The 26423-nt window shown below is 44.8% G+C and overlaps 1 protein-coding gene across 5 annotated transcripts in view; it reads left to right on the top strand.

Moving 5' to 3' along the window:
* Window positions 1-6023: 6023 nt before the first annotated feature.
* Window positions 6024-26423, top strand: part of FBXO34 (F-box protein 34) — a 40170-nt gene continuing 19770 nt past the window's right edge. For 2 of the 5 annotated variants that reach the window (XM_069783118.1, XM_069783119.1), the window contains exons 1-2: window positions 6025-6177; window positions 20710-20788. The gene's annotated coding sequence lies outside the window, so the exon portion shown is untranslated. Of the gene's footprint in view, window positions 6178-20709; window positions 20789-26423 lie in introns of all 5 variants that reach the window. The other 3 variants (XM_069783124.1, XM_069783122.1, XM_069783121.1) reach the window with 3 other exon arrangements.

Genomic DNA, 26423 nt, shown 5'->3' on the forward strand with positions numbered 1-26423 from the left:
TCATTGGCCGGCGCGGTGCGGGAGGCGAGGCTTGCCGTGAGGGGGCGAGCCCTTCCCCTGGCGTCCCGCCCGCCGTGGGGTCGCCGCTCTAAGATGGCGGAGGGGGTTAGCCGGCGGCCCAGCGAGTAGCAGCAGCAGCAGCAGCAGCTGCAGCTGAGGCCGCGGCCCGGGGTGCGGTGCCCTCCCGCCCCACGGGGACGCGGGGGCAGCGTGAGGGGCCCGCGGGCCTCGCAACCGCCCTCCCGGCGGCCAGGCAGGCCTATGTCCGTACCTCAGTGCTGCCTCCTGAAGAACCGAAAGCCGGGTTTACACAGGCTTGAAAGGGCCTGGGGCTGTGCCGAGCCTTTGCTGCCCCTGTATTCTCTCTTGTATTTGCATCGTACCGGCCCTCCTGGGGTGGGCTGTGTTTAATGCGATTCGCACCTGCAAGGCAATTTGTTCTGGGTTCGTTCATAAAAATCGGCAAAATCGAAATGCAGAAATGCTAATGAAGAGACCAGCCACTTGGTGGCACTGCAAAAATGTGGACGGCATTTGAGAGAAGAGTGTTGCTAACGAGGAAACCGCTGAGCCGCAGGCGTGAGGGTAAACGGTGGAGGACAACCATACCTTGCAGACGGCCTAAAAATGCAGGACCTCCGTACGGCATGACAGTAAAACGTCAGTAAATTTTTATACAAACGCGATTACGGTGAAAAAAGACAGCAGTAAGTGGATTAAAGACCATTTGGTCTGAGCGCAGAGCTGTTCACCACAGTAGCGATCAGTCTTGGCGTCACTGGAGAGTTGGGTTGGAGTAGTCAGAGAAGTGTCACCCCCAGTTCCCTCTATGGACTGCCAGGGGTTACAGCAAAGATTCACAAACTTTGAACATCTGGACTTAATCCTACAATCATTGATTTACTATAGGAAAAAAAAGATTAGTGTGAAGGTTATTGACTGCTGCCAGGTTCCCCAATGGTATGAAAAAGATCCAGTTAAACAACAACTACAGGAGTTCACATTTGTAGACTCTGCCCACAGAGTCCAATCCGATGCAGTCTTCGGTGTTTGCTGATTTTTGTTACTCCTCTTTTTCTCCCATATAGTGGAATTTGAGGGCATTCAGCAGTTCTACGTTATGATATCAGGATATAGTCCAATGATGTCAGCCATGCTGAACCACAAGTTTTAGGGAAAAAATTAGGAGTGTCTTCCTTCCAACCAAAAATCATTTTTTCTCAATGCATACCCGCATCTGAAGGATTCCTTCATGCTGAAACAATACTTGTTTGCTCCTTGGAGCACCTAAACTGGCACATTTGCTAATTTCCACTCGTGGATGTTGATACTGAATTTAGGAAGTGTGGCTGCGCTACAGCTGGGGCTTTAATCTCACTAACTCGAATAACAACATCAGCGATAACGCAGCGGTACACGCTTCAAGGCAGACTAGCAACCCAAGTACCTAACTGGGGTCCTTGGCAGGCTCAGGCTCTGCCGTGCAGCTTTGCTGGTTGTTACCTGAGCTAGCTAGGTTAAAGCCAGAATGGGTTTCCTTAACACGCTGCAGTGACACCTTCCACTGACAGTATCTAGGTCACCGCAAGGGTCTTGATGTATTTGAATAATGCCATGATTTTAAAGTATTGCAGTGTCACTTTAAGACAAAACACGGTAATCACGCGTTTGTCAACCAAATTCCTGATTGCTACTGATTTTATTGTGTTAAGAACAATGAACATATTACCATTTAATATAGATAAGCAATATGAATATATAAACTCATTATACTGTACAGATATTATACATGCCTGAAAGGTTAAACCTGCCATTCTCATACAGTCCTGATGATTTTACGATAATGTGCCTACATTTTAGCCATTGAAGCTTTGAGAACCAATTTGAATTTATCTATTTCTTGACAATATGACTGTCGTTATTAGATACATATTGTACTGAGGAGATCATTATGTGGAAATCTGCTAACTTGCTCTTTCTACTCTTCGTTCATTCACATGGGATATTGTTCTTTGTGAGGGTAATTCTTCCCAGCCTTGCATAACTGCACCTTACTGAAGAGCAATATGGAGCATGTAGGGAAACCCATCTCCAAATTTAGCCCTGAAATAATCCAATTTCTAAACATATTTTTGGTGAAAGTTCAGCCAAATGGAATTATAAAGCCGTAGCCCACAGCGCCACATACTTGCCACTTGCATGGAGTCAAAGAAAAGCCTCTGTAGGCAAACTACTGTATGTGGAGCACAGCACGACGCTGCAGAGGGCACAGAGTAGTCCTCCTGCCAAATTTAATTGATAACCTCTTAATCAAGTGTTGTGCAGCAAAACCATTACGGTGCATTGGCTGTTGTTCCCATTTCTGCTTATGCTTTTCATCTGAAGTGGTTGTTAGTTTAAAAACCAGAACAAATTCTAGGAGCAGCAAACAGAAGCTAAATTCCTGTCTTACAACAACTAGGAAACACAGTTAAGCCTTCTGCTGCATTTTCTTGCTCTGTTCTTTGGGTTTCATTTTGCAAAGTAGCACGTTTTCAACAGGAGTGTGAGATAGCTACCCACCAAACCCCTAATGCCTCAGCCTGTAGCCTGGGAGGAGGGTATGGTCCGAGCAGGTAGGAGAGAGAGACATTTGGACTCTCACCAGGATGAGCTTGGAAAGCGTCTTGCCTTTCCTGGGTATTTGCTCTATCACCTAGATTAGCACATAAAACAAACGACATCAAATGCAACCCCTACAGCCCACAGTGTTAAAAAGAAACCGGTAACCTTCCTCTGTTCCTTCAAAGAGCACTTGCAGACTCCTGAACCCCAGATGTGTGGGCCCAGGATCCCGAGCTGATGGAAACGCCTACACGCTGGCTATGCAAAGCAAGTCTAATACATCCCTGGTTTGATCTTTCCTGCAACCAGGTCTCTGCTTGGGAGGTGGGAGTTTCCACTCGCCCTTGGGAGGTGTCTAACAGTCTCCAGGCTATAAATAGAAAGACGAGGTACCCAACTCTGGGTATTATATTGCACTCTGGCAGCCTGATACCTAATAGCTAGATGTTGTAGCACATTTATAAGCTCCCAGCTTTCACTGGAGCTAGCCTAAAACGCAAACTAGCAATCTTACAATGCAAAGTAGAGTTGGAAGCAAAGCCTGGGTAGTTTTTATCTCAGCATATCTTTACATCCTCTGTTAATTTATGGTGTGTTTACACCGAATGTTCCCTGCTGTTACAGGTTTTGGTCAAAAACCCACTCTAGCACTACAGGTGAAAGCATCCTGCAGCTGGTTTCATCCTTCAAGGCCTAAAGCCACATTCTTAAGGAAATCACATTTCTTTCCAAACAGACTTGAACCTTCTTGGTATTCTTCCATGGGGAAGAGGGGAGCTGGAATTAACCAAAGAAAAAATGCTGGATTCAACCATGGGCCACTGCTGAGTTGAGACCAAACTTTTTGTCATTTCCACTTTCATTGGAGTGGGTTACTTTGGGTGAATTGTACTTTTATCCCCTTTAGCAAAGGCAGATAAAGAAACCGCTTAGTGCGGTGGTATTAGACGATGTTTCAGCAGCATGAAGTAGGTTTCTAATTGCGTTAGGCCAAGACCATTGAGTTTTCATTTGAAAAGAACATCATTTTCCCTAGCTTAGACAAGACTTCTAGTATTTTTTTTTTATTTTGGCTTAAAACCTGTATGTATTTTTTCTCAGCACGCGCCTCCTTTGTGTCTCCATTGCCCAGAAACAGAACATCTCATATGGAAGCTGGATGCGACTGCTGGAGTTACAAAGGCGGTAAGGAACAGCTTGGTTTAGAGAGTACAACACAAAGCTTTGAGGAATATGACCGTTAATTAAGATGGAAACAATAAAAGAGCTGTAACGACTTGGTTAGTCCTATGTACTCTGACAGAGTTAAACTTCTCCAGGTCTCCGATAAGATAGGACTGGTTTTCTTTATCTATTGTTTTTTTAATGTTCAAGGCTACTGAAATGCAAAAGTGCCAGATGGCCATGTAAGCTAAACAATGTGCAAAATCTTTCTTATATTATCACTAAATGCCCCAGGGGGGCAGGGGGGGAGAAAGTTTATTTAATCATTAGAAGTCACTTAGCAGCAAATGGCATTTAGCTGTCTTTATCAACTTACAACAAAAGATTGGCTCTGTACCGTTGGGGGGCCTTTTTCTAATATGACAGGGCACATATTTCATTTCCCTTTAAGTCATCTGGCGATATCTTGTGTGTCAGTGTATGTCACTGAACTGTGGTACCATGCTAGTAAATAGTTTTTTTTTCACGTGCACAAACAAATCACCATGGTCCTATACCAAAATACAGAACCTTCGCCCGGAACACATGAAGCTACTGTGTCAGCAACAGCTAAATCCCATTGTTGTTCTGGGGTTTTGTTACAGTTCAGAGGAGAAGGTACTGGAGGGGTGAGGAACTGTAGGTTCTGTTTTCCGTACTGTCACTGATCTAATATTTGACCTTCAGCAACTCATTTTACCTCTATCTTCCCTCCCGTCCTCACTTTGTATATAGCGGCCGTAGTCAACAGGGACTCCAGAGACTTTGGGAGATTCATCTCAGCCATCTGAGATGCCATGTTAATGTGATCCTGTGCCTTGGCTAATTAGCTCTGCCCCTCGTCAGGACTACTGCGGCACAGTGCTGTGCTGACACACTTACGCTGCTTTTTAGCTTAAGAATGGTCTCAAGGATCTTTTCACAGTATTGCATTACACAGAATAAGTAGTGTCTCCATGGCTGCTCTCCTGCAGGTCAGAGAAACCAGGCCTTTTAGGTTTGCTTACCCCTGCTCTCACCCTGGGTCATCTGTGGTCCTCCGCGGGGACCTGCCTCCCTCCCCGCTTCCCTCTAAGCAGAAACGAACCGCTGAAATCTTCTTTTGAAGAGGGGGAAGGCTCCTTCTTGCAGGAACCCCTTTAGGCTCAAGCTACCATCTGGTGCCACTGCTTAATCCCCCTTTTCCCGATGCCTTCCCTTCGCATTTCACTCTTGTTCTCAATACCTTTGGTTTTGGAGGATTTCTCTGGTGCCTGTCTCTTTCTCCCTGCAGGCTGAGGGCTTTGCGAGGACGGCATAGAGAAGATGGCTGGAGTGATGCTTGCGTGAAGAACCGTTGCCGGGAGTCTGCACAGCCATGCCTCCTAGGACACATCTACACCAAGCGGAGCAGCTCATGTTTTTCCTCTGCTGAGGGCAGCAACCGCACAAATGACGGCAAAGGGTATTTAGTGATTGTGCCGGGGAGGCAACGTTGCTGAAATACGCTAGCTGGCAAGATGCTGGTGGGGTTCCAGCACCCTGAAGGACTAACGCTTCACGCTCCCAGTGACCTCTTGGCAGCTCTTTTGGCCCTGCAGTCAGGAGTTAAGTAGATTTTAAAGCTGAAAAGGTCTACCAAATGAGTTTCTTTGGCCTCTTGCAGAGGACTATACCGATTTTTAGCCTGTTATCCCCATACTAAACCCACTCGTAGGCTGCCGGTGCCACGCAGGGGGGGTGGGAGCTGGCACCCCCGTCGCCTTCCGTGCCACGTTGGTCGCTAAACCTCACGGCACACGGGCAGCAAGGCTCCAAGCCTGGAGACACCAGGACGAGCAAGGCTGCGGGGGCCCCACGCCTGCCAGCGCTGGGGACTCCGGCAAGGCCTCGACCCTGCCGGTCCCCAGCACCGGGGTCTGCCCTGAAAACGCCCCTGGCCCTTGAACCCGCCGGCCGGGACCCCACGGGCCCGGCCCCGCTCTGAGGAGACCGCTGCGGCCCTGAGGCGAGCTCCGGGCCCGCCAAAGGGCCGCGGCGGAGCGCCTGGGCGCCGTGACGAGAGCCCGAGGGAGGGGGACCCGAGAGGCCCCGAGTCGGGCCCCCCGCCGCCGGCGCTGCCCGCCCCGACGGGTGCCTGGCGCGGCGGGACGGCCGGTGCCTGGCACGACGCGGGGGCGGTCGGCGGGGCCGCGGCCCTCCCCGGCGGGTCCGGGCCCGTCCCGGTGCCGCCCCGCCCCGGGCGCGGATTGGCGCGGCCGTGCGCGGCCCCTCCCGCCGCCGCGGCTGGGAGCGGGGGGGCGGGGGGGGAGAATCCGACCGCGCCGAGCCCAGCCTGGCGGTTCCGCGCAGCTCGCCGCCGCCGGGACGTTCCCTTCCTCCCCGTTCCGGGTAGGCTTCTGGCGGTGCGGTGCGGCGCGGCGGGGCCGGGAGCGGGGGGCCGGCGGTTCGGCTCGGTTCGGGGCCGCGGGCCGGGGCGGGCAGGTGGGCGGCGAGCAGGCCCCGCACGCACCGCCCGTTCTCCCGGCCGGCCATGGCGGCTCCGGGGGCCGCCGAGGGGCCGCTGGCCGCTCGCCGGACGGAGCTGCGCGGCGCCGGGCCCCGTGGAGAGGGCACCGGGCCTCCTCGTTCCCCCGGTGCGGCGAGACGGCCGCCCCCCTCTCGGGTTGATTTGATTTGATTTGATTCCCGGTGCTCCCCTCAGCGCCGGCACCCTTCTGCCGTGCCGGGGGCACCGCGCTGTCGGAGGCGGCCGCCTCCCCGGGAGGGGGTTTATTACGGTTTCCCCGTTGTGCCCCTTCCCCGGCTCCGCTGGCAGCGCTCCCGTGGCCTTCCCGCCTGACAGCGTGAGCCCGCGGCGGCGGTGGGAGGGAGGGAAGGGGGGGGGGGCCCGGGGGAAAAGATCCCTCCGTGGGTGCCGGGTCCCGTCTCCTCCTGACGGCCGGGGTCAGGCGTGGGGGTCGCGGAGCATCTCTCCTTCCCAGCGGTTGCATAACGCGGCCGACCCACGCGTGACTGCGGGCAGCGCGACGGGGTCGCGGGGGGTGTCCGGAGCTGCCCTGCTTTCTTGCAGGTCGCGGTCTCTTCGTGGACCTGCAGGCAAGCATGCAGGGTTTTCCTTTATTGAAAAAAAACAACCAAACAAAAAAACAGCAAGCCAAAAAAAATCCATGTATTTTTCCCCAAATTTTGATCTTCTGAGTACTGTCACTTCCTGATCGTGTTTTTCTGTACGACTTACCCTGTGTTTCATACATCTATCAGCCTTTTAGGGGGAAGGATTGTGAAGCTCAGTAAACATAAACAGTGATCCAAGAAGAAAGCCTTAATTGTTATGAGATATTGTAGATAACATTTCTAATAATGCGTTCGCGTGGGGATGGTGTAAGAACCTAAGGAAAGGTTAAAAGTACAATTACAGTGGAAGTGATTTCTTCTCAAAATTACTTCCTCCAAGGCCTTACTTGAAACAATAAGAGTAGCTTTTAATTTCTTCAGTAAACTGAGGTTATTGAGTTGCACCGTGTGGCTTCCAGTTGGAAAAAATCACCCTTTATCAGCCAGAGAAGTGGGTCTAACGCTTGTCCTGCGAGGTGCTTTGTACAACGCCCAACAGCAGTGTATGTCTCTCTGCTCTGCTTTTAAATAACCGGCTTGGATGGGGCTGTAAAGCACAGCCGCAGCGGCTCGGGGTTCGTTGTGGGCTGTAAAACCCGCCTGCGAAGCTGTGTAAATACTCAAGTGGTTAACCCTGCTGCGCTGCATGCTATCTTGGCTATGCCATAGCTCTCGGTATCCAGTTTTGGTAGCTCGCGATATCCAGGCTAGCTTTGAACCGGCTAAGCGCCCAGCGCAGACTCGAGTCGCGAGTCTTAATGAGTGTTTGCGTAGTGCTTCGTGTTTTCTCGGATGAAAGGTTTTACATAATTGGCCATTATAATTGTCTGTCACCCCTAGAGAAGAGCCAAAAAATAAAAAAAAGCATGGAGGTAGGCAGTTGTTTTGGAAGTCCAAAGTCTAAATCTGTAGATGCCTGTAGGTTGTTGATGTTGTTATTGCTTAACGCGGAGGCAGCAGAATGACTGACTAAAAAAAATAATCTAGTTCTGTTCTCCTTTTGAGCCATTTCATCAGCATCGTCCAGACAAATGACATCCTGCTTACGTTTGAGCTACTTGTTCTTCAGTGCCCAGAAGAATTTCTAATGCCACTCCAGTTGCACCAGTGTTGCATTTTTTTTGTTTGTTGTTTTTTTTTTTTCTTGAAATCTTAACTGGAAGCTTTTTACAGTGTTTTGATTCCTTTTTAATAAATGGCTAATCCCTTGCTGCAGGGGATGGGAGTGTTTTGAATGCAGCGTTTTTGGGTCCTGAGGGGAGGGGGAAGGGAGTGCCTTGTATTGCTTTCCAGCAGCCACCCTCCTTCCCTGGGCCTGAGTGAAAGAGCCTTATTGACTGGTTTTGAAGGTAACATGCCCAATTCTCCTCTTACATGCTAAAAACCATAAATTTGCTGTAGCACAGACCCTTTGAGGGAAAGAAATGGAATGTCAAGGAGCCTGGGCTTCATCACAAGCAGCCTGGTAACAAAGGCAGTGTCTGTTAATTGCATTGCGCTTATCAAAATCCCCCCTTCTAATGACAAAGTTCCATTTTAATAGGTGTGAAAAGTTGTGGGATTTGATTTAATAGCAGTGTCTTAAAATGATCTTGCACGCTCCGTATGACTAAGTTGTCTCTTTCATACTTAATTGGAGAATGAGCAGAGGTTGAGGAGGAAGCTCTGTACATTTCACTTGCGCTAAATGCTCTCTCGAATCTTTTCTCCATTTAGGTAAGGATCGTGAAGAGGCATGAATGACTTGTCAAGCACTAAGCTGCAACTAATTTTCTTATAGGCATATAAAACATCTTTCTGTGTCCCTTAAAATTGGAAGCTCGTCTTGTAGCGTGCTGTGGACGTGCACCACGGCATTGGTGAGCTCTCTGCCAGCTTGAATAGCAGCTAGCAGTGAGAGCGTGTGCTCACAGAGACTGGCCTGTAGTTCCCATGCCAGGAAGGGCTGTGGTTTTGGGGCACAGAGGTGCCAAGGTTGATTTCTGGTGCTGTGAAGTTGAATACTGTGTTGTAGACGCACAATGCAACGTAGGTACTAACTGTCCCTGAGGTTCCAGGTGTCAACACATTCATCATAATGTGTTATTTTCACTTCTTGCTGCCCTGTAGCATAACAAAACAAGCAATTCAATATAATCCTCAAACACCGGTTGCTTTATTACCAGCAGATAGGGTATATTTCAGTATTCCCATTGCAGGTTTGATACCTGGTTTCAGAGAAGATAGCAGCTTATCTTGTACCCAGTAGTTGAGTCTGTAAGGAAAACATAGGACTGATCCTAAGCCTATGATTAAAGATAATGTAGCTTTGGAAGCATGCATGTCTGTCATCCCTGTCTGCTGCTTTTTTTTGGCTTTTGTGGATTATTGGGTCATTGGACGTATTACTAGATGTTCCTATCCATCCATATAAGCTTTTGAAGGAGGTCTTAGTTTAGTGAAAGTTGCTGGTTAGAGATCAAGTTCCCAGCTTTGTAAGCTCTGCAGTAAGGAGGGCACAAGAACACTGCTTTGGTATGTGTGGCTGCTCGTTTTTTAATTTGTACCATATTTTACTGGTTTTGTTTCCTAAGCTATTTTGATTCTATTAACTTATTAAAGTAGAATCTATTAAAGCCAGTGTGACAAACTTTTTTTTTTTTTAAATGTAATTTTTTCCCCACTTGTATGAATCGGAATAATTGCTCATAGTGCACATTCTGGGTATAGTTGTTGGATTTGTATTTGGAATTTGTGTTGATTCCCCAAATAACTTTTCCTTTTTGTCTTGTTGTGGAAGGGGAGTATCTACTGTATCACTTGCTAATCCTGCTGTTGCGGTCTCGTGCCTAGAGCATAACTGGAGATGTATTTACCACTGTAGGCATGGTGGTTGGTTTTAATCTAGCTATTTTGGGTATCAAACACAGAGAAACCACAGCAGGACTGGCTGGTACAGGTATGGGGTGGGCTTGTGCAACTCATGTTAATGGTACTCACTTGGACAGCCAGTTCAGGGTAAAAACTAGGTGTCTGCAGTGTCATTGCAATGGGTATCAGAGGCAGATAGATTAAATATATCTCAGGTATGCCTAAACATGTTGCAGTTGCATGTCTTGCTGCAGTACAGAGGTAATATGAATGTTTACATTGATCACCTTCCTACGCATTGGAGGTTGAATTACCTCTTTTGTAGTGAGTTGCTGCTGGGCAGCCACATGACTACATAATGCTGTTTTGAGAGTAAAAATACACTACAGAGGGATGCATAAATGGCTGGTAAGAAAATGTCTGTCAGCTTTTAAAAAAAAATTATTCAGAAATGGCTGACTGGTGTCTTGGGGTGCAGAAAATAGTGCTCTTTTCCATGTGATTAAAAAAAAAAAAGCTGCTTTAGAAGCTACTATGTTTGCAGTTCATAGCAAAGTAATGGCATTTAGGTAGCACAGAGGCTGAATTTCTGCCAGTTAAAATCTTGCTGTCTTAATGTGCCATTCTGTACAGTGCTTGGAAGCTGATATACAATGTTCTTCTGCCTTGCAGCAAAACAACTAGTGATTAAAAATTCAGCAGATGTTGTGGTTCACTTAACTACTTGTTCTTGCATCATTCAGGTCATATCACACAATTAATGTTGCTAATGTTCAATCTAGCTTTTTTTTGTTCTAAGAATGGAAATTATCTGAACTACCATGGGATTTACGGAACTGTTTTGGCAGGAACTGGGCTATGCAAAGTAAATTATTCAGAACTGTTTTCATTCTTCCCCTAACTTGGAGAATCTCCTTTTGATTTCTCAAATATTACTTGTTCGTGCCAGAAAGGGCTTTCATTTCTGCAGCTTTTCTCACTTTAAAAATCGAAGTGTTTTCTTTTGATTGCTTTGAGATAAATGAGACTCCCTAGTTGAGAGGGGGGAGGAGAGGGGCAGGGAAGAGCACGTTAGGTGTAAGTGCTTGCTTTCTTACTTAAACTCAGTATTTCATTTGGCCAAAGAAATATTTTTGTATGAGAATTCTCATTTTGTTTCGGGCAGGGTTTCTACTGCTTTCAGTATATCTACTTCTAATTTGCACAATTTTCATTAATAGTATTCACTCAAGTGTGTCATTTACTTGACTTTTAAATTAGAGTTAAACTTTACTTTCCCTTCCCTATGTTCCTTTAATTATGTAAGTTTTGGGTTCTTTTTGTAGCACACACAGGTTCTAGAAACCTTTCCTGGGCTACCTGGAGCTACAAAGCAATGTTTGTGTAGTGAGACTTGTAGCTTGTTTTCACTTCTTTCACCACTTTTCTGTTTGGAAGCTGGTGCCCGTACTGCACAGGAAGCAGCCTATCCTTTCTCTTCACAATCAGTGCAGTAACTGTGCTTTTCGTTGACCTCCCTGCACCTTCTCAAGACTTATCTGCTGATACTCGCAGTAGGAGACTGAATGGTCCTAGGTGGGTGCCCCCTAAACTAGATGCATGCGTTGACATACATCTTTATGGATCACACTTCTTCTATAAGCACAACATAAATACCAAGGTTAAGGCAGGCAAACAACTGAGAAGAGCTGCTGGGTCTTTCAATGTCTTTGAGAGTAACTTGCTATACTGGGGCAGCTCTTGGCTCGAGTGCTTAAGAGAAACTAAATTCAGAATGTGGAACACAGGTGGAGTATTTTGGTCAAGGGCACATGTGAGGTTCAGCCATTGCTCAGCGCATTGCTGCAGGTAGCTTGAGAATTGCAGGGCTTGGGAGAAGACTGTATCTTTTTAAGCATGAAGTAAGTGTCAAATCAGTAATAGGAATGGAAAAGGTGGATTTGGGCGTTACAGTATACGATACACAATGTATGATGTATACGCCTGTAAACCAGGGTTTGGAGAAGTAATGGGCAAAAACTGGAGACTTTCAGTTTATGCACATTGTTTGAACTTGCAATTTGGATGACTTTTTGTAGTCTTGTCAATTAGCACATCAAGAGGATGTATTTTTAGTCAAGGCAGACATTTTTCTTTGGAAAAACCTGTTTGGACTATTAACGCTAATGTACTTTGAGAGAACTTGTTTCAGCTAAATTGTCGGCAGATAGTCGATAGGTTTGAAAAATGAAGTCTTAAATGTGTACCCCTCCCCCCAGCCTCATTAATGTCCTATTTAGAATGATGGAAAAGAAGGATTCGGATTGGGTTTTGCATATTCCTGATACCTTGTATGCATGTATCCAATATGCTATATTTGCAGAATTGATATTCAGGATAATATGTTTAATCTCTGATTGCAAAAAATAACTTCACACACAGCTAGTTCCATCTGCTGGAAAAATGAGAGCGAGACTAACTTCATCACTTACTTGGGACCTGCTTTTTGCTGTGCTAATTACTATGTATGAACTTTGGAAATTTGCATAATTTTTTGGCAAACCTAAGCGGCAGCCATTTAATTTAGGATTTTATTAACTTTAAACATCCCTAGCAACTCCTAAGCTACTTCTAGTTAATTCTGTTGTTTTGGTCTTTTACAAGCTTTGATTTAGTAAGCTTCAGTGACATTTTTTTTTTCCTCCTTGCAGTGACTTTATATATGTATAAACAGGAGCTTGCTGCCATTTCCAATAACTTTCAACCTACAATCTAACAGAAAATTCCTTCTGTCATTCAAATAAAAAAGTGTTGAAATTGACTTCTGGTAAAATGAATGCTAAAACAGTAAAGTTAGAAGTTAGCTTTTGGTTGCTCTTCTGCAGTGTGAGAAGAGCACTTGAAATATTTTAAGTGTAGATGGTTTTCAGAAAGTAACCTTGGGGAAACTGGGGCATGTCAAGTCTGGTCCTAGTTCTGCTAAAACCTGGTCTCATGATGTGAATTCATAAGCTCCAAAGAGTTTGGATATAAAATCATCATTGCAGATAGCTGCTAAATGTTCTCCCTTACTAAAAGGCTGGGTTTTGACACATTTTCAGCTTCTTGAGGTGTCTAGCAATGTCTTTTCCACTTGGTTTGCTTTTGTTCTTGTGACCTCCTCCTTTTACTGATTTCGCTGGTTGGCAGTCAGTGAAGACGTATAATCTGTAAAATATTATAACAGTTGGAATTTTACAGTAAAAAAATACTGTCTGCTTTATTGGAATGCTGTTATTTACTGGCTGATTTTCTTTTGGATGCAATAGACTGGATTAATTTTAAAATCTGAACTATTCTTTCTGCATTACAGTCTTAGCCCGCTTTCTGTCTCGGTACCATCAGAAACTTCCTATCTTGGTATGTGCAATTGCAGTCCTATGTCTTTGTCCCTCTTTCCTCCTCCCTCTTATTCCGTTGATCACTTAAGAATGCAGTTTCTTCCTTGGGATGAACGGGGTTATATTGCTAGGCTCTTTAATTCCTCTCTAATTGGCAGAAAGCCAAGCATAAAATCTTGTTCATAAGTCACTCTAGAGATTTCTTTGTACATGCTATTATTTTCTTTGCATGCTAACATCACTGAAAAGATTCCCCCCCTGCGCCTCCCCCCCCCAAGTCTAGACCAGGCATAATTATGTTCATGTGTATGTGTAGGCTTGGGTGTTGCCACTCTGCAGCCCAGCAAGCAATTAGAAGTGTTTGGGCAGTTTAAGACCAAAATTTCTTGTAGCATCAAAGGCAGCAGCTATCCCTCTGCATCTAGGTAGGTGAAATAATTTTCTGTTGTATCTAAACTTCAAAGACTAACTCATGGCTTGCGCCTGTGGTTTGGCTTTCTGCAATGTGTCATACTGGAGGCTATATTTTAAAGAAGAGTTTGGACATTGAGTTCAAACAGGACTTGCTGTGTATCGAGTGATAGAAGCTAGTGTTGAATTGGGGTTTGTGTTCACCAGCTCACGTGCTTCCAGAGGCAACCCAGTTCCCTTTTGATTTATAAAGCTCTTCATTGAGGTTTTTGTTCTGAACTTTGCCTTACCTACATCTTTATTGCAAAGCAGAAAAAGCCTTTCCACCACGAATCCTCCACTCTGGGAGTGCAGGACTGTGGTCTTAATGTATTTATGTTTTCAAACCTTTTGTGCTTCTGCCTGTCCTGACTCCTGAGGTTGAGAGAAGCTCTCTGTAAACATATATGCAAAACTGCCCCTTATTCTCCTGCCGTTAGGCTGTTCTTGGTTTGGTATCATGCTGCCTGTCACTCTGACTGCGATGTTCTCATTCATTTGCCTGCCTGACTGGCTGCACATGTCCCCGTCCTGGGGAGAGGAGGGCTGTCCCTGCACAGGGTGTTTGCACCCTGGGCAATCCACTGCTGAACAGGCATGGTAGCTTGAGACGAATGTCAGGGTACGTGAACTCTAAAAAAAAAAACAAAACCAACCCCCCCCCCCCCCCCAAACCCCCAAAAACCTTTAAGGAAAGCCTGTCCTCTGGAAATGGGTTTCTAGACCTCGATTTAACCATCAGCTCACCAGAGCTTGCTATCGAGTGTGGGACAGACTGTTGGTTTCTTGCCTTTTTTTTCCCTTTTAATTTCCTTTCTAAAGAAGGATGGCACTCTACTGTCTTTTTTAAAATGAGGTAACTTTATATTGATAAACACATGAATGAAGTGATGCAAAGAGTGCTTGTTTATGCGTCTGAAATCTAAGTAAATCTGCTACCACTTCTGAGATTTGGGCTGTGGGAGGATTACTGATAGCAATGAATCCATCTTCCATGGTGTTAGAAAAAATCCCTGTGTTTCTCTTAGAATGCTTATGGATTTTTTTAGATGCAGTAGGACTGCAGATGTAGTCATCTTAAAATGTATAATAACTTGCTTTGAATAGGTCTTGCAGCAGAAGCAGTTGGAGACATCACTTTGGTACAAGTTACTGAGAATTCTCTTTTAATGCAGCTTTACAGCCTGTGCTGCAAACGGGAGCTCAGAGCGGTTTGAGTCACGCTCCCTCCACGGATGGTGCATGGGATGCCACCAACAGTGGACTAAACCAGTTTTCCTAATGATTGCTTTGTTAGGCTTTAACAGCTTACGGGATTGTTAAAATGGTGTCCGCTGATGTGTCAGCTGTAGGGTTTAGGGTAAATTGTAGGATAAATAGTAGTAGTTTGCATACCTTTGTAGCAAATGTTTCTGCAGCATTCTGCATACTCTTCTCACCTTAAAAGTTTGGGGTTTTTTTTTTTTCCCCTTTTTTCCTCTTTTGGATCAGTAGATGAAGCCAGCAGGGAAAGGGTTGTGTATGTATTTTGTCAAGTTAACACAGCTTCATCCCTGGCCTCACTGAATCCAAGGAAGCGAATGCACCAGAGTGTCCTGCAGGGATGGCCCAGTCGTCTTTGGGAAAACGTTTTTAAGAGGTTGGGAAGAACTTAACTTGGAAAAAAGTCAAGGAACTTAATCTGAGTGTAAAATTGCTGCATCCATAATGGAGCTATACAGAGCAAGTTCATTGATGTTGCTAGTTGCATTAATAATGGTTGTAAGATTTTTTTTTTATTTTTTTTTTTTAATTCCTTTTTTTAGGGCTGGACTAATCCCCCCTGTCCCCCAGCCCTCCTCCCTTGTGTTACTTGGGTCACAGCAGACCAGCAAGGAATTATTTTTCATCAGGTGGCTGTCCAGGCTGAACAAAGGTAGTTAAGGACTGAGGAGTCTGTCAGGCTGCTTTCCATATGAAGAAGCCCAGAGATCTTAAAAAACAAAACAAACCAAACAAACAAACAAAAGGTAAATGTAGAAGTTGGTGATCACAGATAGAGAAACTTTACTGGGGTATACGTGAGGCAGAGGCTGTTGGGAGAAGGCCTGTCTTTAATTAGACCAACTGGTATCGCTGGGGTGGAGGGGAGGATGAGTGAGCTTTTGAGCATGAATAAATGTCAACATGTATTTTATCAGAATTGCAGTTTGGAAGCAGGGATGCACTGTGAGTTGCCCTTCGGCTTTGGGGTGTCTGGGGCCTTTCTGTGTCTTCCATACATTAGCTGCAGTTACGGAAGGAGCTGTGTATACCACTTTACAAACATAAAGCACAACTCTTTAAGGGAAGGTAGGGTGCAAATTGTTAAGGTAAAATGAGCCAGCATTTTCAGGCTGGAGTCAGTAAAGCTAGACAGAGCGCCAGCAAGTGATACCTGTGTCCTGAGTTTAATATATTCACTTCACAGTGGTGGTGCCCAGGAGGATTGGAGGATTAGTGAGAGATGCTTTAACTGAAAGCTAGTAGGAACAGCAGTGCTTTTTCCCTCTGAAAAGTGGTGTGCTTTTACTGGAATAGCTAAATGCAGGCATGTTAAGCTTAATATATGCGTGTGTGGGTACCTGAGAAAACATCCCATTAAGTAAACCAGTAACTTTCTTCTCGGGAAATGCTGAGAATATCACCTTTGCTGCCAGTCAGGGCCAAGCCAGGCTTGTTAGCAGCTTGTAAGTGACAGCCCTACTTTGCTTTGTAGGTATTTTAAGTGATGAGGGTAGCAGAGCTAGAGATAGAGGTGATAACGTCTGTGCTGTGTGGGGTTTTTTTTGGTCGGGTTTTTTTTTTTTTTCTTTTTGAGGGGGGGAGGAGGAGGAGGAGATGGGACTAATTGCATACCTTCCAGTTACTTCATTACTGGATAATCATTGGAGCAGCCCTGCAATCTGCTCTGATAGCAGCTAAGTGGCATTGCTTGCAGCACTTTAATCTAAACAAAACTTAAGTGCTTTTTCCTTTTTCCCTGGAGTGAAACTGTAATTTCATTATGTGAACGTTAGCCAGGACAAAGTTGTTTTTGCAGCTGTCATGATGCTTCTCTGGGCTTTGTGCATGTTAGAGGTGTGTCCCCAGTGTATGTAGCAAAAATATCCTAAAATACTGCATTCCCTTACCTGGCAGCTTCAGCTGAAGGCTCTCCAAGTAGTTTGCCAGGTGAAGATCTGTTTAGCTTTGACGTTAGAAGTCTCAAAGGGTTTAGATATAAACCAATGAAATTTAGATTATATTTCCTTCCCATAGTGATACGTGTAAATTAGTTTCTCTGTCTGCATTAGGCCCTGAATAGTCAAGTAAAACAGCCCGAGCATCCTCTGCTACCAAGCTTGCTGCTTCAGAATATGAGTCCCTCTGGTGAGAGTGGTCACGTTGATGAGGCTGTAGCAGAATTGTGTGTTTCGGTTCCCCAGTGTAGAAATGGCGTTGTATGCAACCTGTATGATGCAAAAGAGAATTATTGGGCAGAGCTTCGGAGAGGGTTTTTGTCTTTCTTTGAAATGGGATAAAAGTGCATTTGTGCATCAGGCTGAATCCTGATAAAATACCTTCTTGGAACTGATGTTGATCATGATAATGATTTTTGAGGTACCGGCTTAAGGCTGTGAGAGCACCGCAGACCAGTGCCTGGATTTTGCATAGTGTAGTACTCGGCAAAAGCTTAAACTCTTGTCAGGCTAACTTTTTCTGGACTGCCATAGAACTGTTAAATCTGATCGATTCCTAAAAAGACAGCTAGCTGACTGTGCAGTCTGAGCTACATACAATTCTTTGTCTCTGCTTCTGACTTGAATGGAAAAGTAGTTTGTTTTCGCATTAAATGGAACTCAACTGCTGCTGCCCCAAAGGGGGTCTGTTCTTGCAAGCTCTGCTTGGACTCCAGGCAGAGTGCTTTTGGCTCTCGCTGCTTTTTGCTGTAAGCAGGGTAACTCAAGTCAGGGTGATGGGAGGATGGTAACACATGAAGGCAGATACTTGTTGACAGGTAAAACGTCTTGGGGAAAGAAAATACAATATGCTTTTTTAATGTTGATAGTTTTTGTAAGTTTGGGCTTGGTTGTAACTGGGCTGATGGGGTTGATCATGTAGAGTGACTCAGTATGGATCCAACTGCAGTATTAAGCTCTGGGAATAACTTAAGGTGAAGTGATGGTGAATTTCAAAGAATTAAGGAGTACAAGGCCCCTTAGCTGGGTCTTGCATTTATAGAGTGGCTTTCAGAGGGAAAGACCCAAACATGCTTTGCAGGCTGGCCTGTGCATTGTGATCTGGAATGGATCCATGCTTTGATAAGAACAATATAGGTTCTTCTAATGAGATGAACTGCATCACCTTTTTTTTAAGGAGGTATTTATTTATTTGTATAGGGGGAAAATACTTTTTTTTTTTTTTTTTTTTTCCTGTGAAAATCTGTAGCCGATCAGATTCCTGCATCTGTTTTTAGCCACTGATACTGCAGGGACGGGAGGCTGGCAGGCTGGATTGGGTATTGCCTAAGTAAAAACTAGGTTCAAGCCTGGAGTGTTATCTGGCAGCAGGGCTGCCTGAACCCCAGCCCACTGGGCAAGTTGACCCAGCATGTTCTTTGCCACAGTTTCCTCGGGAGAAGGTTGTAGGCCATGTGAGTCTTGTGTGGTAACCCGGGTGCCCAGCTGCCTTTTAAAAAGAGGTCAGGGACCTTGCATTTGTAGGGAAAAGAAGCTAAAGGATGGGCTGCGATAACTTTCTCTCATGCTGGCCAACCTGCTCTGAGGGTAATATAGGTGGAAAGGGACTCACCTATGGACAGGAGGTTCGGCTGGGTAGTGAGAAAGGGTCTACAAAGCACAGCTCCTTCCTATGAGTGGGTGAAGGTCCTCCACCTGAATGCTTACAATGAGGGTAAACACCATTGCTTAGAGCAAGAGCTTGGCATCTTTTGTGCTGTGGTGGACTGCTGGCTGATGAAATGGTGTCTCTCACAGATGTCTCAAACCCACAGTGCTGGATTCTGCTTTGCTGTTGAACGGTTGTGTGCAGTTGTGTTCCCTTTCTCTAGTAAAAAAGCTAATTCTGTGTCTCAAAATGGTCTGTTTGCCTACCCAGAGCTGCGCTTAGTATTTTTGGCATTGCCCTTGGGTCTATGCAAGTTGACAAGGCTCTTGTGACCATTTGGATGGTGAGTCGCCTTCCCCATGCTCCGCTTTTCTTGAAGTTTGCTAACGAAGCTTCCACCGCAGCCACCCAGCCTTGGCTCTTCTCTGGCCTTTGTTTACCTCTGAATGGTTGAAGTGTGCCTCGGTACTTACTTCCTCTTTCTTGTGTTTGGCTTGGGGGTTTGATCACTCCTCTGAAGCAATGTATGGTTGCTTGAATCAACACACGTGACTGGGAGGGTAGGTGATGAGTGTCCACAGGTTTTTGCATTTGTGTGTTCATGAGCTGGGATGGGTGCACTGGGGCTACTTGTGTGCTTCAATATCCAGTACTTAGTTATGATCCATCTTGACTGCAGAAAATCAATTGGAGGCAAATTATCCAGTACTGGAGACTTTTCTGGGGGAAAAGTTTAATGAGTACCTGAAGGGCTGCAGTCCTGTAGATTGTGTGTGGTGTCATGTAGCTGTGAGCAAGTTTTCCTTCTTACAGAAGCTGGATTGATTCAGATAGCATCTGATCTTTATGCGAGGGAGGGGAAAATGCTGTCCGACTTTAATCTGAATTTACTAGGTAGTTAATAAGAAAGACCTCTACCCTGAGTAACTTGTTCAGCCTATGTTATGTTGCAGGAGCACCATGGAGATGAAGCCTGCTGGCTTTATTTTGCTCCGAAATCCATTTGGCTTAAAGTTGCATTCAGAATCTCAGCCTCCATAGTACTTCAGACTTGCAACTGGGTAACCTGCCAGGTGTTTAAGGACTGAGGTTGGGGCAAAGCCTGGATGCTTTGGTGGCTGAGCAGTGACATTGACACGTGGAACTTGTCATTCAGGTGTCCTCATGCTGAGAGCAGTGTGCCTCTTGCCTGTCTCTTCTTCCCTTTATAATTTGCAATTTGTATTTAAAAGTAGAGGGATTTAAATTTTGTTTTCTCTGCAGTTGTGGTCTATAGGAGCAATTAGCTATCGTGATGTTTGGCACTGGAACTGCCTATGGTGGCTGATTGCGTAAGTGAGCAGGGAGCGAGTGAAGGTATTTGCACCACTCATTTAGAAACTGGTGTAATTCAGGCCTGAATCAAGTTCAGGCTCAAACAGGTTGTGGAATTTATTTATACAACACCACTGGGGTGTGTGGCGTTGCAGAGACAAATAAACAATGGTTCCCAGCCCCGAGGCATGTGTTCGGTATTAGATAATGAGGCATGGGGTAATTATAGTCAGGGACCTGGGAGGAGGGGTTAGGAGAGGGTGAGGGTTACCTGTAGAGAGCATGAAATGTTCCTTGTTGCGCCTGCAGCTTGTTAATGGCACTGTTAAGAAATTGTGGGTGCGTCTGAGGTTATAGGAAGGATGGAGGTCATCTTTGCAGAAGGAAATATTGAGTGAGTTAACAAGAGACGCGTGGATTCATAAGAGAAAGTGGAAGGAGGTGAACTGAAACCAGTCAAGTATATGGGGAGTGGCTGGGTTTACCCGGAGGCTGAACATGCAAAAGCAGTGGTACTCAAGGGTCTTGAGGAATTTGGGTGTTAAAGCAGTGACTGGGAATCCACACCCAGACCTCTAAACACTTGTGCATGATGAGAATGGAGGAACACGTAAAGAAAGGGGTCCGGCGTGAGAGCTACTGAGAGCTTTGTGTTCCGTTCTCTTTGCTGTCCTTGCAGCCTGGGCTCCCATGATGCCAAAGCAGCTTCTGCCCTGCCACCCAGCGGGACTTCTCCTTGTGGCAGGGCTGCTGCCTTCGACTGTAGTTGCTGAACTTGAACTCTTTTTGGGGTGTACTCAGTCAGTTGGCACTGAAGACCTGCTCGAACTGGTGGTGCTCCACATGTCAGCAATGCATTGATTGTTGTTCCCACATGCCCTTTGCACTGGGCAAACCGGATCTTTCGGGTTTTAAGAGCTGGATAGTAGTTGTAACATCATTACCGTGTCACTAATTTCCTTTTTCCTTCCCTTTTGCTCTTCAGAAATGCCATTCTCATGAGTGTGCAAGGAACCCACAGAACTGTAATGTCTAACCCTACATGGAATAGCAACTCTTTGAAGGTACCACCCTTTTTTAACTACATGGCTTTGTTACAGGTTGGGTTAATGATGCACTGATCTTTGCTTCGAAGCTTGAAATTGAAGAACCATGTCTTATGTAATGCTATCTCTTCCAAAGAGGTAACAGTGCTGTGACACTCTGGTATGATTTCCAGAAAAACTGCGTGCAACCCAGCACTTGATCCGGGGTGCCAAGGGGCCATCCCTGTTTCTCTGTGAACAATCTCTTTAGGCAGGTCTGGTGTTGCCTTAGGAACAGATGGTGGTTTCTATTCAGAGAGCTGAACTAAGCTTTCTTCATACTTGATGGCCATCCTTGGAAACATATTGCCCTTCTTTTTAGTGACGCATGATGGCTTGCCTGTTTGTCTTCAACTTAATGACCTTCTGGATCGTCTTTCTTGACGAGAGGCTTCTAGCCATATTTATGAAGAATATAATGATAAAGTGCAGTTACACTTTAACATTTAGATTTAAATGTCTTAGCTGTTTGTGCTGCATTAACCAGCTCTCAGGCGTTGGCTTGCTCTGCTGTCTGATCCTGCAGTGATGCCATAATACTGAATTTTGGACTGCCCTGTACGTTACCATGGCAACAGACTGATGTCACAGACTCAAGGACATGACTTCAGTGTATGATCATGCAGAGGCACGATCAGATTTGTGAAGGAGAAAGCTGACTAATGCACATCTCAAAAGCAAACAAGGGGAATGCAGGTTACAGCTGACCAAGCAAGGTGCTTCAGTATGAAAATTCCCCTCTTAGGCAGAGGAGGGGCTGATCATGTCTTTAAGACAGGAACAGTCGTCTTGATGAGCTGCTCTTTACCGTGGATAAGCAGACATCTTGCAGGTATCCTATATCTTTTAAACAGGTGGTGTTCTGGGGTGGGGAACCTTGCTCTCTGGTTTCAGAGCTTTGAAAGGGCACTTTTTTGTTTTAATTTTAAAGAACTTCTCAGTGGTCTTGCAAGCACACTGAGAACACTTCGACTTGCTTAATGTTGTTCAAAGAGTTTTAATTGGTTTTCCAAAGCTTTTATTTTATCCATAACATTGGAAGGTGAAAGGGGAACTCTGCATCTGCATTATGGTCACATTTTCCTATATCCTATTAGCAGATTCCAAGATTGTTTAATGTGATCTCCACCCATTTCATTTGGCTGCAACCTTTGCTCCCATGAAAACAAGGCTGATTGTTCTGAATTGCTGTGTGTATGTGCTTTGGCACAGCATGAAGGTACCTATAATAACACAACCATTGTCTGGAAAAAAAAGCAGTTTGCAGTAATAACTACAAATAAAAGGGTGCAGTACTGGGGCAAGACAGATAATGGTCGTTTTCCCACCCATTATGTACAGCAGATTCTCAACATGGTCACCCCTCGGCATGACAGGGATGTGGGCTTTAGTGTAGTATGTGAATATTGGGAATAAGGGACTGAAATATTTGCATGTTGTTCCAAGTTTCTCTTTCCTGGACGCGGTTCCATTGCTCATATCTACGGATGGGGAGACTGAATGACTTTTGCACAATGCGGTATTTTATTTGCATGCTGTGAGCAGTTTAACAAGTGTGTGTGCTAAATGAAGCATTCCCACTTTCAGTTAGCAGCTGACGCACCCTTAAAATAAAAAAAGTGCCTTTAGGTTGAACAGTGGGGTTTTGAGGGGTGACATTGTGCTGTGTGTTTGAGCGGATGGTTGGTCGTGCCAAGCCTGAATGTTAACTTGAAATGCTGTGGGATTCAGCAAACAACCAACTAAAACTCCTTCATGCTGAAGTAATTTTGCTCATCTCTACACTTTGTGGAATAAAAGCTGTTATAGCGCAAGATTTGGGAGCAACATAATTGTTTTAAATGTTCAGTGTCACACGAATTGAGGATATTTAACAGAAACTGGCATTTCTTATAGCATTTTTGTTGCCTCCCAGGACAGAAAGCTGTAGAGTGTTAAAAAAAGAGGCAGGGAAGGAGTTTTAACAGCCCTCTCTCTAAATCAGGATGCTTGAATTCGGTGCCTGGCCTTGAGCTAAAAGGACTGGAAGCTCTGCAAGATTCAGTGATTCATGCTGCTCTGCAGTGAACAAGAAGATAATAGTGATGGACTATCAAGAAGGCAGCCTTGCTAAAAAGAGAGGCTTTGTGATATGGTAAAGGGGAAGGAAGTCTGGAGAACTTAGAAAAGGAGCAAATGTTTTTGGAGGTGGGAAAAACTTAAGTATCCATGTAGTTTGCTCTTGCAGTGGAGCCAGCAGAAGGAACTTGATACCAAACAAAAGTAGGCACACCCAGTATTTAGCACAGGGATCCTGGAAAGCTGCTCTTCGGTGCTGCGATGCCTTTCTGTTTGACAAATACCTTGTACAGTCACATCTCGCAGAGGCAGAAGTGAATAATACAAGCGCCTGTGAGTTTGTGCAAAGGTGTGTGTGAGAGTTTGGAGGTGCTTGATGCTTCTCTAACAACAATTAAAAAAACGTTTAATGGATGTATAAAATGATACTCAAAACAGGAAGCCAAGAGGGCTGCCGTTCCCTGAGAAGGAAATAATGACAGAAGATGCATTAAAAAAGAGGGAGAGGTTGCTTGTAGGGTGTGTTTATGGACTGTGATGACTGGAAATGTGATAAAACAGATTGCCACTCATACTTTGATACACAGGATCAGCAATGATTTTTCAAGTTGTTGAAACTTGCATTAAAAAAAAATAATATATTTTGCTCTTACTAATAGGTTAATCCACTGTAATTGACTGTGAAATAAACCTGGGGGAATTTTCCCGTCTGCATGTGATGCACAGCCTCTTTGCTGTCTACTTGGCAACTGTACCTTCAGATAATTAAAAGCTGTTTTTTAAATCCATTCTTCTTTCAACTCTTATTTTTTTGCACCTTGGTACTTCTCTGTGAGCTATCAGTCACTCTTCTGGCTAAGGTATAAAAAACAAGATAATGTGCTTTTAGGAAACGAAAACTGGAGATGAATCTTTTTACTTTTTAAAAAAACCACAAACCACAAATACTGCAAAACTAGGTGAATGCGTGAGGCTTTTTAACATGCTGCTGCATTTCTAAAAAGAATTTAATTTTCCCAGTCCAGTACAGAAAACTCTTAAGTTCACTTTGACCTTTTAAGATCTCATGCCACTTGTCCCTCTAAAATCAATAACCAAACCTCCACGGCTGCCTTTGCTTAGGAAGCAGTTGTAATTACCCAGAAATTACAGGAGTTGTTCAGCACAGGGATCCTCTGGTTTCAGCACATAGTTTCATCGCTCTGTAGTGTTTTGAGAGGCCGAAGGGTGGGATGCAGCTACAATGAGTTTCCAGATTCCTAACAGTGTGAGGGACTGTTTTTAATAGTGATGATAAAAACAGTTATTCCCAGTTGGAGGTTAGTCAGTGGTACAATTATCAGAGCTATGAAATAGTGCAGGGATGGCTCAGAATGGAAAAACTAAGGCTTGAAACTCACTTTCTTGAGGGAGCTGTTTGAAACTATTTCCTGCAAGGTCATAGAGAATTAGTACGAGATGTTAAATGGTGAGAGATCAAGCTGATGAGGCTTGGTGATTACTTCAGTAATTTAGTTTTCAGGCTAGCAAGCTTCAGCTGGCTTTTGGGAGAGGGATTTGGTAGCAATTTGTTGACGAAAGCCAGTGTGGTGAGTAGGAGCTCTGGAGCTGGCATGTTTGATTTGTAACGTTATGGTCTTCTGCTCTATGGTGTGCTCACACCAGCTGCTCCACTGGGGAGCCTGAAAATGTGCTGAGTATTTTCACAGTAAAGTAATAATACCCAACTCAAAATCTGGTTCACTTAAACCATCCTTTTTAAAACACAGTTGTGGGTATCTTATTTTCTGCTTAGTGTCTTGGTGATTTGGTGGTTCTTATTCATATTTGCTGTTTTGCCCAAGAGGAGGACCCCCCCCCCCCCCCCCCCAAAAAAAAAAAAAATCAATTGTACTGGAGGGGAGTAGTAGGGAATACTGAGTTAGATAGCAATACGTGTATTTTTTCCTTTTCTGTCTTGCTTATAAAGCTATTTTTGCAATACTAAGTCTAAAAGTCTTCTGAAACAAACCAGAATCTGATGTTTTCAGGTGAACTCTTCTAAAAGTTCATACTTCTAAAATGATTGTTAACCTGGAAAGAATTGCACCAGAATTATTTCTGGTGTCCTGTAGTAGGTCTGTGTTACTGAATTTTGAAGATGAGATGTGAAAGGGGAAAGATTTGCAGCAAAAATTCTCACAGTTAACAAGGCACTTGAGTGTGCAGAAGCTATCCTTTACTGAAATTTAGATGCTATTTTGGGGCCTTTCTTTTCTTCTTTAAAAAATGAATTACGGTAGAATTTGTGCTATGCTTGGAATTTCTGAAAATTTGTGTTAGTTGCTAGGCGTATCAACTACAAAGCTCTGAAAATATAAAACTATTTTTTACTTCAAGTAACTCTTGAGTTATTAATGGAAAAAAAAAAATCTTTAAAAATGTAGCCAAAAAAAGATTAAAGATCCACAGAATTGGTAGGTTTCAAAATTAGCTTAGATTTTAAACAGTCTTTTAAAACAGTCATGCAAAAAGATACTGTATTTAATGCTGGTCTCTACTGCAGTTTACTTGCCAAACCCCCAAGTTTATCTGTAGCTGAGTTAGTTCAGCAGAATATGTTGTGTGTGTATTCTTCTTTTAAGTATCTGTATAAAACCAAGCAGATACTTTGGCTGAGAAGTATTTTTAGTGTGTAGCCTTGCCTGCCTTCTGTCTCCATCTTAAGCAATTTAGCCATAGTGTGTCACTAGTCACACGCCAGTGCTTTTGAGTGTTCCAAAGTCTCTCTGGTCTCTTTGAGCAGGTTCTGTGGTTTGCAAGCTGCAAAGCAGTTTAGTGGCGAGAAACGTCCTCTGCATCCAGATGCCGTTTCCTGGATCATTCACCTGCATTTGTGTGGCCCTAGCTCCACTCACTGATGCACTGTTTCTTCCCTGTGCCTGCTCCTGCTGAGCTTGGACGAGCTTTGCTGTGTGATGGCTGCAAGTGCCTAGTTTCGTATGACGGATAACTAGGGGGTCTGCTTTGATTGCGGCGTTGCCAAGTGCTGTTGTGAGTCTCCTCTGCATTGCTGTGTTATTCCTTCTGTCACTGGTTTGGATTACATCTTTATTTTGCTGGCTTTGACACCCTGCTGTCCCGTTTCCTTGCCATGCACGTGTATGACTTCGTGCTGCAGGCCTAGAGCTGTTGGAGAGACACTAGCACAATGCACGACGGTAGGCAAAAAATAAGCTGCTGGATTGAAATGATGGGGCCTCATCCTGCCTGTAGTGAGCAAATGTCTCCGGCACCATGACAGATTAATCTTCTAATGAAGAGTGAAGATTGGCAGCCTTTGATATGCAGCCTAATTGAAAATGTATGATTCTTGTGTGTGGTGTCAGTTAAACAGCACCACTTAACAGCAGAGTCAGAATAACTTTAATTTTTTTAGATTTTATTGAAAAGTTGTGTGGTGAGTTAGCCTTGGCCAACAGCCAAACACCCACCCAGCTGCTCACTTGCTCCCCCTGCCTAGCAGCACTGGGGGAACTAGGCTTAGAGAGCTTAAAGATTGAGATAAAGTCAGGGA

Source organism: Haliaeetus albicilla, chromosome 5 (genome assembly GCF_947461875.1).
Source record: "Haliaeetus albicilla chromosome 5, bHalAlb1.1, whole genome shotgun sequence".
NCBI lineage: Eukaryota > Metazoa > Chordata > Aves > Accipitriformes > Accipitridae > Haliaeetus > Haliaeetus albicilla.